We start from the raw sequence: 17,488 nt of genomic DNA on the forward strand, positions 1-17,488 counted from the left end.
TATTTAAGTCTCTGTGAGCCCATGTGGTTAGTTGATATTGTGAGTCCTGCTCCCCTGGTGTCTTTGACCCCTTTAGCCCCTAAATTTTTTTCTCCTCTTTTGCGGGTTTTCTCTGGCCCTGCCTAATGTCTGGGTGTGGTCTCTGCTTCTCCTCCTATCAGTTGTTGGATGAAGTTTCTCTGATGACGATTATGCTAGGCTACAGTCTGTGAGTATAGCGGAATATCATTAGAGGGAACCCAGGCCTGAACTACCTAGATGTCTAGGAACCAGAGACAATACAGCCCAGAGACCCAGAATAGTACCAAGCACAACTGGGAAGAAGTCAACAAAATGATTCCTAATGGTGTCTTCTACCCTCAGTTCTGTTACCTTACAGCATGCGTTCTTTTAAGAGTTGAATGCCTCAGTACTTCAAGCCTGTGAAAGAAAATGGTCTCTGGTTTGTCTTTACTGGATCATCATTCCACCATTTTGGATTGTTCTAAATTTCATCTTAATCTAAATCATTCTTTTTTTAAAGTTTTCCCACAAAAGGTCAAGCCCAAGGAAGCACAAATTAAATGCTAATTTTCAAAAAACCGTAAAGCTACGATTCTCATACAAACACAAACTGGGAGCCTAGGGGATTGCACGGGGCATGATCTGCTTACTACTGAAGCTTGAGGTTCTGAGTTTGATCCTCAGCCCATATACAGCAGCTGTGTGTGGTACCCCAGGCCTGGAACCCAATTCTGGTGAGTCTTAAGCAAAAGATCCCTGGGGCTCACAGGCCAGTCAATCAGCCAAATGATGGACTACAAATTCACTGACAGATCCTGTCTCAAAAAAATAAGATCCAGGGATACTAAGAAAGACACATCACATTGCCCGAGCACAGTGATTCTCAACCTTCCTAGTGCCGAGACCCTTTAATACAATTCCTCATGTTGTGATGACACTCCCCACCCAGCCATAGAAGTATTTTGGTTGCTACATCATAACTGTACTCTGCTACTGTTGCAAATGCTAATGTAACTATCTGATATGCAGCAGGACACCTGCTATGCAACCCCTGTGAAAGCATGACTCTGCCTTCCCAAGGGATCACAGCCCACAGGTTGAGAACTGCTCCCATATGGCCTCCACACAGCACACATGCATAAACAAACTGAACACACAGTTGTCCTTATTATACGCTATTTTCTTTATTTTTTTATTGAGCATAGTATGAAATAACATTATGACAACATGGATACATTTTATGGATACATATGGCAAAATATATACATTTTATTCTTTCAAGAATGTAGACCCATTAGGCAGATCATTCTTATATCCTAATAGTTTGATGAAAGATGTCCCTCTCCAACCTAACTTTGGCTGCCTAACTCCACATTTCTTTGGTTTGCTGTCTGTCAGGAATGTCTCCCGAGTAGAGTCGTAAAGGCAATTCCATAAGCCAATGCTCTGTTGGTCATAGTTTTAAATGTATGAAATACTTCAGGGATTTTCATACCATGTGGGATGAACACAGCTAGCAAGGTCTTTATAATTTCAAACAAGAGCTTACTAATGGTCATTTCACTCATTTCCAACAAAACGAACTCCTTGCTTCATGACCACCTTATAAGAAACGTCCTGAGGATTCAGTGCAAGAGCACACCCCGCCTAAAAGAAAAGGACCTTTGCAGTCATGCCAACAAGGTAGATATAACAAAGTACCTGGGGATACCTATCACTGGTTTCCTAGTGTTAAAGTCGATCGTGAGATAGTCTCTATATTTAATTGCTGTCTGATTATGGGAGATGTTGGCTGCTGCAACACATTCTAACTTGATCTGACTTCGTTCATCACAAGGCATCATGAAGAAAAAGTCACAGACACCTGCAATCCCAGTATAATTTATAGCACCCTTTGTCTATGCTCTTTGGAGAACAAATTACATCGGAGGCTACCTGTGATCCCTTAGTCTCAAGATGGAAAGGGTCTGCGATTCTTTGACCAAATCTGTCAGGGCTGCATTCAGATGATGAATAACTATCATCTCTTTCAATGTCTATATTAACTCCATCTATATATTGTCTTCTGGCCAACTGAACTCTTAGCTATCCAAAAGGCTCCAAAAGTAGGATACCCTTTAGAGATGCGTCTTCTTTAACACAGCTCTGGCTCCTTTTACATCAGCATAGCATGTAAATGCTAACTCCTGTTTTCTAAAAGATATATAATCATAAGATTTTGAATTCTTTTTCTTTCCAGCCTTAGATACAGAATGACTTCAGAAGTCTATAGCTCATAATGGTGGAGACAGCATGGCCATGAGGAGCTGAAGTAGGAAGCTGGCTGACCACATTTCGTCAGCACACCATGAATAATGATAATGTCAGTTGTGGTGATGCAAGCCTTTAAGTCCAGCACTTGGGAAGCAGAGGCAAGCGGTTCTCTGTGTGTTCTAGGAGGATCCCCATGTTTACCTAGCCGCATTGGTGTACCTATGGAGTTGGAGCCCAGGCAGGATTCACAGTGAGACCCCATCAGAAACAAAAGTAAACGAAACAAGATGCTATGCCATATTCTTCTTTCCTGTGTTTTACAAGTCGGCTCTACAGAGTTGTAAATGGCTTAAAGACAAATCTGCAAGAGCCTAAACCTTCAATAATCCACCCAAAGTCAAGTATCGCTTTGAAAATATGTGGTAATCTTCTTTGCTTACTGTAAAGTCTTACACTTCCCCCTACAAATATCACTTGTGTACAGTCTTTAAACTGTCAAAGCTAGTTCTGCATTTCTAACTCTAGCTGATGGTCTTCCCCAAAGATGATATTCTTTATTCATGCAGATTGTAATGAAATGTCAAGGTTTTTGATAATTGTCAAAGTATCAATGACAACAAGTAGGCAGAAATGATTATTTTCTCTTCTATTACTTGGTTGCTATATCCCCAGTTTGCAAAACATAGGAAAAGATTAAGACAGCAAAAATATTTTTTGTCAATCATTACTTTTAAAATAATGTTCATCAAAAGAAAAATCTCAGTAGTCGTGACTAGTAATATCAGTAAGTATTTTATATGTGTCATATACATAATCTTGGATAGAGCTATGAGCAATAGAAAGTCTATCAAATATCAAAATATTTACATGGAGAAGACATGGCAAGTGCTGAGTAGTTGAATAAAAGGGTTTTTAAAAGAGTTAGGTCACCTAAGCTGCCATTCTATAGTTTAGAGTTGATGGTGTATCAGGCACTGGTGGCCGCTGGCATATTAACTCCAAGTCAGGCTCAGGATGGCTTTGTCCTTAATCGACAAAACATCCCATGTATCGCTTCCCTCTACATACAACATAAAAAGCTAAATCATCATACCCTTATATAAAGGGCACATCGATTTATAATTGAAGAAACTAAGATTCATTTGTTTCCAAGTGTTTTAGTCAAAATTAAACCCTAAATTATATATATATATGTATATATATATATATATACATATATATATATATGATTTTTGCTGTGTGCAGTGTCAAATGCCTTTAATCTTAGCACTCCAGAGGCGGGTGGAGTTCTGTGAGTTCAAGGCCAGCCTGGTCTACCCTGCTAGTTCCAGGCCAGACAGAGCTACACATGTGTGGTATGAGTGCATTCGTGTATATATGCATATTCATATGTATGTGGGCACACATTTATTTCTCTGAAAGCATAAAGAGTACCCTGGACTCCTCATTGGCTGGCTGTCTTATACTTGGAGGCAGGAGCTCTCAGTGAAACTCAGAGCTCATGGATTTGTCTTGCTACACAAATCCCTTGTCATCTCTACTTTCTGAAACTGGAATTACAATTTAAAAAAAAAAAAGTAACTGTTACTCACTAATAGAACTGTATTGCGCTGTTACACACACACATGGTTCTGGCTATTTATGTTATAGTTGCTGTTTTACTTTTTGAGATGGGGTTTCATATATCCCAGGCTAACGCGGAACTTGTTACGTAGCCAAAGAAAACACTAGTTTTCTCATTCCCCTGTTTTTACTTCCCTTCATGTTGGCACTATTGTTTTATAGTACTGCACTCTGTTTTATTTGGTGCTGGGAATTGAACCCAGGGCCTTGTGCAGGTTAGGTAAGCAACTGAGACACAACCCTGGTGTCAAACGTATACTGACCATTGTGTGTGTGTGTGTGTGTGTGTGTGTGTGCACGCACGCGTGTGTTCAGGTACTAGGGATTGAACTTAGAACATGCTAGGCAAGTGCTGTTCCCCTGTAATGTATCCCTATGATGTATCTCTTAGTGTCAATGAAGTCTGTAACCTTCCTCTTGTGATCTTGACAAACTACAGGTTCATAGCTGCGAAGAGAGAAAGTTACATTGGTCATGCATTCTTAGGCATGGTTTGCCGCTATTTTAACCACTGACTTATTTAATGTGCAATCGTCTTTTTCTGTAGACCAAGTTGTCCTCAAACACACAGAAACCCTCCTGTCTATGCTTTTATGTTGAGACTAAAGGTGTGTTACCCATAGGCCCAGCTATCTTAACGTTCTTATTTGAAACATTTCCTTATGAAAGAAACAGTAGCCCTATGTAGGCAACATATATGGCTGATTTTGTTAACTGGGCTGAAATTCTTGGCTCTCAGCAGGTAAGAAACTTCAGTCAGACCTATGGTGAAGGTCTCATTTCCTTCTCAAGTCCTCTTACTTCTCCTAGACTTTCTATCGTGCCTCTCATGCTAAGAATAGGGACCTGCACTATGTAAGTGCAGAGAATTACTAAGATCAGCCCCTCCGTACATTTACGTTGAGCTAATATGGTCTTGTACGATTGAAAACTATATCACAATATATTTTTATAGAGCTAGATGATTTATAAAGTGCCACAAAATGCAAATAATGACCAAAAAAGGAGCTTAAACTACAATCTAAGTTTCCTATAAGAAATAGAACTTGAAACTGGAGGCCAACCAAGTCTATGATCTGCTGAAGCCAAAGAACAAAGACTGGAGGTGCAATTAATCACTGACCTGGCTCAAATGGGCTCTGAATTCAGTTCTCAGCACCCTAAAATTAATCAAAATTTTTGAAAAATAAAAACAAAGCCCATTAAAGACCACAGCAGAACATACAACACAACATTGACAATGTTCGGGGTACAATACATAAAATGCTGAATTTGAAAATTCATATTTCAATTACATAATTGAAAAATCATGCAATTTCATTATAACCATAAGAATTATCAATAATAAAGGGGTGAAATTTTTACAAGAGGGAAAGAACGTATATGAGCATATGTAAACGTTTCAAACTGTGGGGTAGAGAATTCCATGAAATAAGTTGATGACAAGAACTTTAAAGTAGCTCTTTGATGGTTTGAATATGCTTAGCCCAGACAGTGGCACTTTTAGGAGGTGTGGCCCTGTTGAAGGGAGTGTGTCACTGTGGGGGTGGGCAATGAGACCCTCCTCCTATCTGCCAGGAAGCCAGACTTCTCCTGTTTGCCTTCAGAAACAGATGTAGAATTCTCAGCTGCTCCAGTGCCATGCCTACCTAGACACTGCCATGCTTCCTGCCATGATGATAATGGACTGAACCTCAGAGCCAGTAAGCCAGCCTCAGTAAATGCTGTCCTTTGTAAGAGTTGCCTTGGCCATGGTGTCTCTTTGAAGCACTGGAAACCCTGACTAAGACACTATTATGCTCAGTGACATAAGGATAAATATGTCAGTAACCAAAAAAAAAAATGATAAGAAGTCTAAGTAGAGATGCAGAAACTACTAAAGAGAAACTAAAAATTTTAAAACTTGAACAGGGGAGACGAGTTCTGATTCCCAGAACCTATGTAAAATGCCAGGTAGGCTAACATGCACCAGTGTTGTGTCAAGAGGCAGGGAACTCCTGGGCTCTCTGGTCAATTGGTGAGGCCAATTGGCATGCTCCAGGTTCAATGTGAGATCTATCTAACAAAAATTAGGAAAAAGACATTTGACTGATGGCTGGCATATACACACACCTGCGCACGTGCACACTGCAAACACATGAAATCTGTGAAGCTAAAGAAAGGCATTGGTTTGGTGAAGTGATAGAACAGACATGAACCTGGAAACAGCCAGTGAACTTGATCGAAAAAGAAAAGAAATAGAAGGCTATGGACAGCAGAACCACCTGTATTGTCAGAACTCACGAGGCTGAGGCAGAAGGGACACAGGTTTGAGGCTAATGTAAGCTCTCTAGCAAGACCATAATAAAGAAAATAAAGGGGGAGGGGCAGAGGGGGAGAGAAGGTGCCCAAACTGCCAATCAAAAGTGCACCCCCTCGAAAAAAATTGGAATAAACCAAAGAAAGCCTTCGAAACACTAAGAAGTCACAGGACTTAGGCCGTGTATAATTGGATTTCCAGGATGAGGTGAAAGAATGTGGAAAGAGAAATACTTGAAAAAACAGACCCAAATTTCCAACAGTTGGTAAAGGAAAAAATATATACGGTCAGAGGCTTGTTAAATCTCAAGTGTGATAAATATGAAAAGGCTATGGGCTGATACTTCATAGTCTATCTGCGGAAAGCCAAAGTAGAGGGACAAAATCTTAATAGCAGACAGGAAAGCAGGCAGGCTTAGAAACACAAGGATGAGGGACGATGATTCAAATAAATTGAATTTCACATTTGAAACTGTGGAGGACAGGACTCCATGAATTCAAATTGCGGAAAGAAAAAGTGTCAGCCACACACACAGTTCCAGACGCAGTCAATACGCCCATATGTTTGAAAGAAAACAGAGAGAAGTGGCAGTGTGTGTGAGTACAACTACAGAAACTTGTTTTCTAACTGTCTTGTTGGAATCATGAGTGAAATTCTTCTGGCTGAAGAGAAATGATTCCAGATGAAAGCTGGAGTTCTTAAGGAGTGAAGATACTAGAAATGTAGACATCTGGGTGGATATAAAATTCTATTTCGTCACTTAGTCTTTTAAAAAACATACATACATACATGTATACATACATACATACATACATACATACATACATACATGTATGTTTAGGTGAAAAAAAAGTATGAAATTTTCAACTGGTCACAATTACTCAGGCTAAGGCAGGAGAAGTTCCAAGAGTTCATGGCCAGTCTGAGCTTCATGGTGACTTCCAGGAAAGCTGAGGTCACGCAACAAGATTCTCAACCAGCAAAATTCAACCATAGAATGTATAAAATTCTTTGTAGACTTAACAGTTTCTGTAGATGTGACACATCTGATAGTTGTCCCCATAAAGGAAACATGGAGGGATAATAATTCAATACAGTAGGATTTTACAGTGTTATGTTTTATGTGACCTAGCAGATTATTAACCTTAGAGTTAAAGAGCAACCATTTTGTTAGAGGTAGAATTTTTTGAAAGGTGGTGTGTGTGTGTGTGTGTGTGTGTTTCTGTGTGTGCGTAAATATATATATACATATATATATATAGAGAGAGAGAGAGAGAGAGAATAATTGTGAAGAAATTTTTAATTAACTTCTTTTATTGATGTGGTTCCCACCTGAGTAATTACTAGACTCAACGCATTGTTTGATATAAAAGTAAAAAAAAAATAATTAAACGCAGCTATTAGTAGTAGCAGCTATTCCTGCCGGTGTCTTTGTGGGACAGTACAGTCACGGTTCACGTCCCCTGAACCACTAAAGGCTATCCCACTCAGATGTGGAAATGTGTTTGTGGCTTGAGTTTCGCCGATTTTCCACGTGACTTTTCCACGTGCTCGTGAGTTAAGTGAGATGATCATAAGATGATAATAACGCGCAGCGCACAGAGCTGCTGAGACGATTAAAGGAAGTCACAGGCGTTGCTGACCACAGCACTGTAAGAGAGAGAGCGCTTGACTTGTGTGGGTATAGCATTGGACAGTGCTCTCTGTGAGCTCTGTTAAAGCTCGGCAACCCATACTTACCATACGCATTCATTCTGTGCTCGCCGCAGTTACTGTTTTCCACGCTTATTGGACCAAGATGCTATGGAACCCATTCCCATACCAACTGTTTTGGGTCAGCGTATAGAAAGCAAGATTAATATTAACTACAAAGTAATAGTAGCAAACGTTTAAATTGCATCTGTCATGAGCCTGACACATTTTAATACTTTGAAAATTAACACTAGGTTCCACCACGAGTTGATCATATAAAGTAGACAGCAAGGAAACTCAGGCAGAAAGAGGTTAAAGGATCTACCCAAAATATGCATCTACTGGGCACAAGCTTAATAAAGGTAGAGAATAAAGATTCTGGTCCTGGGTTTGTTCCTCAGCCACCTTGCTATACTGCCTCTCAGAAATCTAATTTAGGCTCTAATTATCTATAATGCAACACATTTAAAGGTCATCCTAAATAACAATTTCTGAATCCTGCAGGTATCCGTCAGTTTCTGGCCAAAGGGCCCATTAGAGCTGTAGAAGCCCTCCCTGCTCCGCCTGCCCTCTTTCACAGCGAACAGAAATAGAAACGCTCGCAAAGTCCCAATCTGTGCAGTACTCACCAACATGCACCAATCACTGTGCGGTTTTTCTCTGCCATGCTGGCAGTGAAAGAATTAGCAGGGGGGCGAGAAACTGGTGCGCATGGGAGGCAAGCGAGATGGGAAATAGCATGCGAAGAGCAAATGTATCCCAAGTGGGTAGCCTTTTCTCACTCCCATGTGTTCAGGATTCCTCTCTCCCTCTGTGTCTCTGTCTCTCAGTCTCTCGGTCTCTAGGTCTCTGTCTCTCTTCCCTTCCCTCTTTCCCTCCCACTCTCTCTTAGGACTTGTCTACAGCTTGTCTGGGCTTGACTGACAGTCACGTGGTACCGGAGTCTCCAGGCCTGCCACCTGAGGAATTCATAAAAGTCACTTTACAATACTGGTTACTGATTTAAGGCATTTCTCAAGTTGGAGTCACCCAGGTATTAAATAAGACTTGAAAAGCTTTACCAGAATTTTCTGTATGTTAAATCCAACTTAAAAATAAGGACTTCTTTTGAGGTTTGGATACTAACTGTAGCAAATCATTATCTCTTGTATCAAAATCAAATGATTGGCATCTTCCAATTCAGATTTAACTGCAATTATATCACAATCATTCTGTCTGAATACTTTGTTTAGGAATTGGCTCTGCAGTACAAAACATTATATTTGAATATATATCAGATATCTTCCCTGTTGGTCAAGATGACAATGTCTTTATTGTGTCCCTTACTGTTGTTAGGTCTAGTTAAATCTAGGCTCTGTCTACAAGGTTAGAAATAATTTTAATTATATGTCTGTATTCCTTTGGGGGAAAAAAAAGATACCTCTCTAATTTTACACTCTTGTTTTTCGATCCTCATTTAATGTTCCGGGCCCTTAGGCAATCACAGTTCTTACCCTTAAAAGACAAGTTTAGTGAAATCAGGTTATATTATCCTTGGTTAAAAAAAAAACCTGTTAAATCACTATAGAAATGAATGTATGGTATCCAGAGGTATACAAAAGATAAAGAGTTAGGGGGTACAAGATAGTCACTTAACTATGAAACCATGGAAAAGCTAAAGTTCAACTGTGTGCATCTAGAATGATCTGACAAATGGGAATATAAAAATAAATGATAGGTCTGCTTTTCCCCGCCTTGGAAATACTGGAAAATTGAGAAATACTATTAAAGACAAACAGCACCAAGGCAGTCTCTTGAGCTCAAATGGATAGAAGAAGAAAAGAGCAAAGCTACACAGATAAACTTCCCAATAACTCGGCAGCCCCAGCTCTCTCTCCCCCCGAGGGTGTAGGGCCATTAGTGCCACAGAGGGAGAGCGAAATGTTCTCCTCATTGAAGAACTGGACCAATCTGCCTCTCGTATGGGGGTGATCACAGCAATCGAAGGTTGACTAAGTGACTCAGGGGGAAGGATTGCCTGCAGGGCTGTCAGCAGAAAGGGTGAGAAAGAGCTCTTTTTTGGTTTTATCGGGGCAAACACATTAAGGTAAGGGAAATGTTCAATCAACTCAGAAGGAAAGCTTTTATCCCGGAAGCTTTCGTTGTCACCTGATTATAATTAAATATTGCAGGACAAGAGGAAGGGAGGTGGTATTGGCGAGCCGCAGCAGACGGGGCATGGTGATGGTACTGGGTTCCCAGGTTCCCACTTGTTGCTTTCATTAACTCTCTGACTTGGATGTCTGCTTCTCTCATCTGGCTAAAGAAGCTGCAGTGAGGTGGTCCCAAGGGTGACGTGAGCTGCGACGAGGTGAGATTCAGTCCACAGGGCCTTGGAGCCCATGCTCTTCCTGCTACATTTGGGCAAGCTCTCTCTGGCATACAGGTCCTCCCTGTTGCTCTTCCTGAGTATTCAACTCATGACCAGACTCTTCCTCATCTGAACCAGGCATTTTCCTAAATGCTCCCCTCAGTCACCTGTTCTCCCGAAAAAAAGCCCAGCCAGCCACTTGTCTGAAAATAGACACTTGGCACTGGGCGAGAACAGCATCAGGGTGACGGCATAGCGGTCTTTAAAATCTGCTGATTCAAGTGTAAGGAGTGGGCCTTCTTTCTTGACAAGAGAAATGAATTTGAGCAGTTTGGACTCAACTTATTCCAGGTCACCCCTCAAAGTGCAACTGACCCAAGTGTCATTCATAGCCAAGAATGCTTGCACACTGGACTCCTCAGAGGCAGTTGCTCAATGACAATTTAGGATCTGTGTGGGGAAGGGAAATGTGGAAACGGATGAGAAAGGCCTCAGCGAGTCCTTTCCTCTACGTTCTTCATTGGCCTTTGTCAGATGTCTCACCTCACTAAACACGCCATGTTAGGTGAGAAATGGGAAGCTGCACGTTCAGTGTGGGTTTCCTAACAACAAAGGTCAGCCAGATACAAGACCCAGCAGAGTTTGATTTCGCCTACACAGTTGGTCTGCCATATATTGTGAAATCCAAGATACCGACTCACTGATTTTTTTTTTTAAATGGGAAACACTGCTGCTGCTAAGGTATATAAGAATCTGTATGGGTACTGTTTGTGAACATTTCATCTAGGTCATAAGAGGTATGGTGATGATGGTGGTGGTGATGTTAACGATGACGACGACGACGATGACATCTCTTTACCTCCAAGGTTTTTCTCAGTCCTAGAATGACTTCAAGCCTCCCCCGTTGTGTAAAAATGGACAGTCTTCTCAAGCTTTATCAGTGGAAAGAGGGCAGCTCACTTCTCTCAAAAAAAATTGGTAGTACTCAATTTCCTTCATCTCTTTACCTCCAGAGGTTACTTATAGCTTTTATTGTTGCCTATTTACATGGTTATGAATCCGTACTTAGGAAACTTGTTCCTTACTCTGTATTTTATAAATCATATCTCATTAGAACAAACGTCAAAAGTAAAACTCTCCTACACGCTTCCCATGAAAGATGATGGTTTTTTCCTTAAGACTGAGAGGAGAAGAGCTGGATGTTAAATTAAGTCTTCACATACAGTGACCAGGAAGACACAGGCAAAGGTTCTGTACCAGCATAACTCTCTGTCTCGAGGTACATTCATAGTTTAGGAGTATCTATTTAACTCCTCTGATCCTGTGTCCATCCATTAAGCTTCAGGTGATATTTTGACACCTTACGTGTCTATAAAGGAAGAGTGAGCTGGACGTAGGTAGTAAGTGGGTAGTGAGGTAATTGTATTTCCAATTAAAAGTCAATAAATCAGCATTCCATTTTAGACATCCACTTCGTGAGCGTGACTTATGTGGATCTGCCACATCTATTCTTCCGAACTGATAACGACTTCGGAGTTCCAAACCTATATGTGCTCAGAGCCAGAACATTTGCAGGGGTGATTTCACCCAAGCAAAGGCTTCTTGCGGGGTTCTGTGAGGTGTCAAGACAGCCAGCTGCTGGCCTGGCCCTGATGACATCCCACTCACAGTCAGGGTCTGACTTGACATTTCCATTGCTTCTAGGGAACAGTGTTAACCACAGCACCCCATTAATTGCTGGCATCCTAGTCAGCCGTATGCACAGGAACTCACCACACAGAGAACATATTGTTCACATCTAATTGGGGTGAAAAATCCATTTTTGTGGCTTCTCATCCCACCTTCTGTCAATTGTCATGTTTGGTGAGAAAAACATTAAAGTTGAGAAAGTCAGTAATCACTATGCCCTCCTCCCTGCCCCCCCCTCACCTCCCCACCCAGCAGCACAGAGAACATGGCCTCGCTCTAAAGTTTCTAGGTTTTCATGCTTTCTGCAAGTTGCTATTATCTTTCGCCGGCTTTGATAATGCAGATTTTTTTTCTTCCTGTGCATTTTCCCCGTATGTCTTGAACATCTGAAAATGAGTTTACAAAGTCATCAAGGTGAAATACTGTAAATACATTTGTTTTGTGGTTACCTGTGCTACCTGAGCATTGCTTGCCCTCCCTACTGTTTCTGGGGGGAAACAAGAGCTGTACTGCGCAGGACAAACCCAAACAAGGGTGATGGGATTTCCTGACAGTCGGGAGGAAATCGTGCTGTATTTATTGAGTCGTTACCATGCACACTTGGCACTTAAGAGTTCTTAAGTTTGTAGTCATGAGGATGCTCCAATTTAAGTGAATATTTGGAGTATCTATGAGACAGCCTCAGTTTTTACTACAGGGTGGGTAAGACCAGTGGAAGTTGACTCAAATGTGTCAGCCACAGAAGTCCTTTCACTGTCCTTGAAACCCAATGTTGAAGAGATGGCCGTTGCTGTTTATGCTCTGTGGAGATGACGTCTGTCTCCGTGGCGGCACACCGTATGAAAGGTCGGTGTGTCAGTCACTGCTCAAATCCATTTCTGCAATCTTAGTGTACAAACCCAGTGGCCTTTGGGAAGCTGAGGAGAGAGGATAGAAAGTTTCACAGGCTGAGTTTAAACCCTGCTGGGAGCTGGTGGCACAAGCCTTTAATCCCAGCACTCCAGGCATAAGGCGGCCATCTCTGAATTTGAGTCCAGCCTGGTCTACAGAGTGCATTTCAGTATGGTCAGAGGTACGCAAAGAAAACAAAAAGAAAAACAAATAAACAAAACAGAACAAAACAAACAAACAAAAAACAATTTTCTTGGATTTCTATCTTTCCTACGTTCATTGTTCTCTCTCTCTCCCTCCCTCCCTCCCTCCCTCCCTCTCTCCCTCCCTCACTCTACCCCTTTCCCCCTGCCTTTTTCCTCTCCCCCTTCCTCCCTTTCTCTCTCCCTCTCCCCCTTCCCAGCCCCCTCCTTTCTTCTTTCTTCGCTATAGGGATTTTACTCTCACTCTGTTAATCTTGCCTCAGTGTCTAGCTAGTCGGGTCCCTAAAATCTCTCAGCAGTTCCCAAGTGCGCTGCCTCTCTGGTCTCAGAGGCCTCACGTGGCAGCCATTGCTGCTGCCTCCGCTCACTGCACTCACAGCGCTCTAACTGACTCTAGAAATGTGCCCTGAATATGAAAGCAGTTGGAGAGTAACTGGAGGTGCCTGTCTTGACCTCGCCCCAACCCTTAGGGTATTCCCGTTCCACACAGCGAGCCTCCACATACAAGATCCATGGCTGACCCACTGCAGTGACCAGCAGAGCAGCAGAGTCCTGGCTGCTATATTTTTTTTCCAAAAATGTTTTTTTTTAATTTTATTTATTTTTTATTAGATTTTTTCTTTATTTACATTTCAAATGTTATTCCCTTTCCCGGTTTCCTGTCCATAAGCCCCCCCACCCCTGTCCCTCTCCCATACAGGTGTTCCCCCAATCCACCGGCCTTACCGGCTGCCCCCTCTGACATTCACCTGCACTGGGGGTCCAACCTTGACAGGACCAAGGACTTCCCCTTCCACTGGTGCCCCAACAAGGCTATTCTCTGCTACATATGCAGTTGGAGCCCTGGGTCAGTCCACGTATAGTCTTTGGGTAGTGGTTTAGTCCCTGGAAGCTCTGGTTGGCTGGCATTGTTGTTCTTATGGTGTTGCAAGCCCCTTCTGCAATGTTATACTTAATTTTTGCCTCACCCCCAGAGCCTTAAGTTACCTAGCTGATACTCAGTGCCTGACGATGGAGGAGTTCCGTAAGACACATAAACCAGAAAAGGAGTGTAAGAGTGAGTTAGAGGAGCACACTCGATAGCCAAAGGACTTTTCCCCGAGAATGGCAGAGTGAGGGTGGGAACAAGGGTTGCCTGGCCTGCTGGTGTATTACTCTTCTTTCCTTCCAGAACAGGTTTCCTTCTTAGCCATTGTGGTTTAAAAAAAAAAAGACTAAACTGTGAATCACGTTCTCAGGTAATATTCAAAGAGAATATAATATTCATTCAGGCAAGGAACGTTGAAAGCAGCTACGGAGTATTCTAACGAAACACTAGACAGATCTGCATCTGTCATTTTAGGATGTCATCCCGGGGAGCTAATAGAACACAGGAAATAATTCCCAAGAATGTGCCAAAGAAAGTAATTTCCCACAGGAACCCGAGGAAATATACTCCCGTAATGGCGACGGCAATAACGGATACACTATTCATAAGCCTCCGTTTATCATGCTCTCTGGAGTTATTTCCATAGCGAAGAGAATTTTTTTTCTGTTTCTTCCACCAGACAACTGCTGCAATACCTAATGTTCCAGGATTAACTAGAAGGTGTCATGTTGGATTCAGAGCAACTATTTGCATAAGTGTAGTGAGAAGAGGGGTGGGGATTGTGCTGGGGGGGGGCCTGTAATTCATATTAGAGAAGAAACCGGGAACATTGGTTCTGGGGAGCTCAGCGCACGTCCCTGGCAGTCTCTGCATTCCTTACTGTGGTTACAGAGCTGTGCTCAAATGAGAAGCAGTACAGCTCCTGACCAAGATTTCCATCTCCGCACTTTAAAGCTAAGGAGAAAAGGCTTCCTATCCTGGGTTTTAAACCATAGCTATGAGATGAGAACTTTTGGTCGGCATGTCGTCAATACTTCTAATTCACTGCCCACGTGTTAGCAGAGAAGTTGTTTCTCTCGTCGTGATTAATATGTACTCTTCGAGACAACACACAGGCTTTCTGCTTTATTTTCATGGAAGAACTCTTCTCATTCCAGCTCTAGGTCTCTACCACATCTCCCTGAGTATGTACACGCTCATGATGGCAAGGGTTTAATCCTTGGGTATGGAGCCCTGAAATAAAAATCAGAACAGCATAAAACAATTTTTTTCTGATTATTTATGTGTTTAGAGTCTAAGAGATCATAAGGAAACAAAGGTGAGTTCTTGGTAATTTCTTAGGTTTGAGGCTACAATTGTTAAGCATTTATAATCTATGTTATATAGTAAACAAAGTAAGATAAGTAAATCCAGAATTCTCTATAAGGATGCAACGACCAAGGAATGCCTGAAGATGTTTTGAGACATGGCCTAAAAGTCTTTCTGACACTGATACTGGCCTACGCTCATATCACCCAAGACATCATCTATCGCTGCCCACACTTCACCTTGGCAACCACATCTGGTCTCAGGGTCTTCTCAGTCTTAGTCTAGAGAGCCTCTTCTTGCACTTGGCCTACAATTTGGAATGGGCAGCTCTTCCCAAGGATGACTCTAGCATGACGATGCCCTCCCACTTCTCCAGAGTAGCCTCCTGGCCACACTGCTCTCTTACTGCTCTCTGCACATAACTCTGTTTGCTTCATAGAATTAACACTGGACAAGACAATTCCACATAAGTTTATTTTTAGTTTGGTCTTTATGGAGGAACAAGCACAAAATAATTGTTACATAGTCCCCATCACTGCCTTCATATTTGAACAACATGATTTTCCTTCCCTGCCTTTGGACAGTAACTCAAAAGCAGTCAAATCTGTTGAGTCTCTTAGCAAAATTCAGTACCATCCTCCCTCCCAGGATATTTCTTTCCCAAGTTCTCCTTCGCACCTCTTCCTGTTCCTTTAAAATATTAAAGACTGTTTTGACTGGATACTCACCTGATCTTTGACATTCCCTTGAAGCAGCCATGTTCTCCACTGCTAGTTCTTCAGAGGACTTCACGAATCTCCAGATGAAGATCTCCTTCTGGCTTATTTCCCATCTCCAATAGTATGCCCAGTGTACCTTACTCATTAAGTGGGGCACACCGGAAGTGAGCTCGTCTCCCTGTAGCCTAAAGTGTCTGTTAGCGTTGGGGAACACTCGCATCCTTGCCATACCAAGGTGAAAGGTGGGGTACTGCCTCTTTCTCTCCCCTCATTCTTTTCAGGCCCCTTCTTCCTCTGTTGCCATGGCAGAGGCAGCCCCACAAGTACAAGCATGAGCAGACGGTAACCTAGGAGACAGACTGTCCTACCTCCTGCAGGGGGCCCGGATCTCTGGGTGACTGTCCTATAGTTGCCTTTATTTGATTTTGGACACTAACAAATGCTCAGGTGACTCTGAGGAGACATTTCTCCAACTCGCACCAAAAAGAGAATTGGGTACGGGTTCCTCAGGCCATGCAGCGCCATCGGCCATGCAGCGCCATCTTTTCCTCTCTCTTCATTTTCTCTGAAGGGGAGGAAGCCCAGTGAGCTAGCCTGAAGTCGAAGATCACCTGCAAGGCAGCCACAAGGGTGTAGCCGGCCTCTGTTCCTAGAATAAAGGAGCCGAATGAAGGCTGTAGGCTAAGGATTTCATTACTTCTCAATCTCCAAAGTTTCTTATCTCCAAAGCTTTCTCTCTTTTTTCTTTTTCTTTTTTTTTTTGTTTGTAAACATCCATTTTAATTGCTTGTCCATCATCATTGAAATTAGAAATTCATTGTCTCTCTCATACTTCTCAAATTACATTTTTGTTTTTGATGTTTTAACCTATACTGTGATGCCTAATTAATCTGACTTTTATTTTTTTCCTTTTCTTCTATTGGATATTTTCTTTATTTACATTTCACATGTCCCATTTCCAGGTTTCTGCTCCAGAAATCTGTTATCCCATCCCCACTCCCCCTACTTCTATGAGGATGCTCTCCCACTCACCCACCCACTCCCTCCTGCCTCCTGGCCCTGGCATTCCCCTACATTGGGGTCCACTCTTCACAGGACCTAGGGCTTCCCCTCCCATTGATGCCAGATAAGGCATCCACTGCTACATATGCTCCTGGAGCCATGGGTCCCTCCTTTGTACTCTTTGGTTGGTGGTTTAGTCCCTGGGAGGTCTGGGGGGGGGGTCTGGTTGGTTAATATTGTTGTTGTTCTTATGGGGTTGCAAACCCCTTCAGCTCCTTTAGTCCTTTCTCTACCTCTTCCATTGGGAACCCTGTGCTCAGTTCAATGGTTAGCTGTGAGCATCTGCCTCTGTATTTGTCAAGCTCTAGAAGAGCCTCTCAGGAGACAGCTAGATCAGGCTCTTGTCAGCAAGTACTTCTTGGCATCAGCAACAGTGACTAGGTTTGGCCTTTCCTTCATTCTGTCTTCACACTTCGTTTCCATGTTTCCTCCTGTGAGTATTTTGTTCCCCTTTCTAAGAAAGACTGAAGCATCCGCACTCTTGAGCTTCATGTGGTCTGTGAATTGTATCTTGGATATTCCGAGCTT

The 17,488-nt window shown here is 42.3% G+C and overlaps 1 long non-coding RNA gene across 1 annotated transcript; it reads right to left on the reverse strand.

Annotated features, from left to right (window-relative positions):
* Positions 1 to 14,981: 14,981 nt before the first annotated feature.
* On the reverse strand, positions 14,982 to 16,183 carry LOC102552043 (uncharacterized). The gene is made up of 2 exons (XR_015685931.1): positions 15,908 to 16,183; positions 14,982 to 15,104 (listed from the first exon to the last, which is right to left on the reverse strand). It is a non-coding gene; the product is annotated as an uncharacterized LOC102552043 (long non-coding RNA).
* Positions 16,184 to 17,488: the final 1,305 nt, after the last annotated feature.

This window comes from Rattus norvegicus, chromosome 4, assembly GCF_021556685.1.
Source record: "Rattus norvegicus strain SHRSP/BbbUtx chromosome 4, alternate assembly SHRSP_T2T, whole genome shotgun sequence".
Lineage (NCBI taxonomy): Eukaryota > Metazoa > Chordata > Mammalia > Rodentia > Muridae > Rattus > Rattus norvegicus.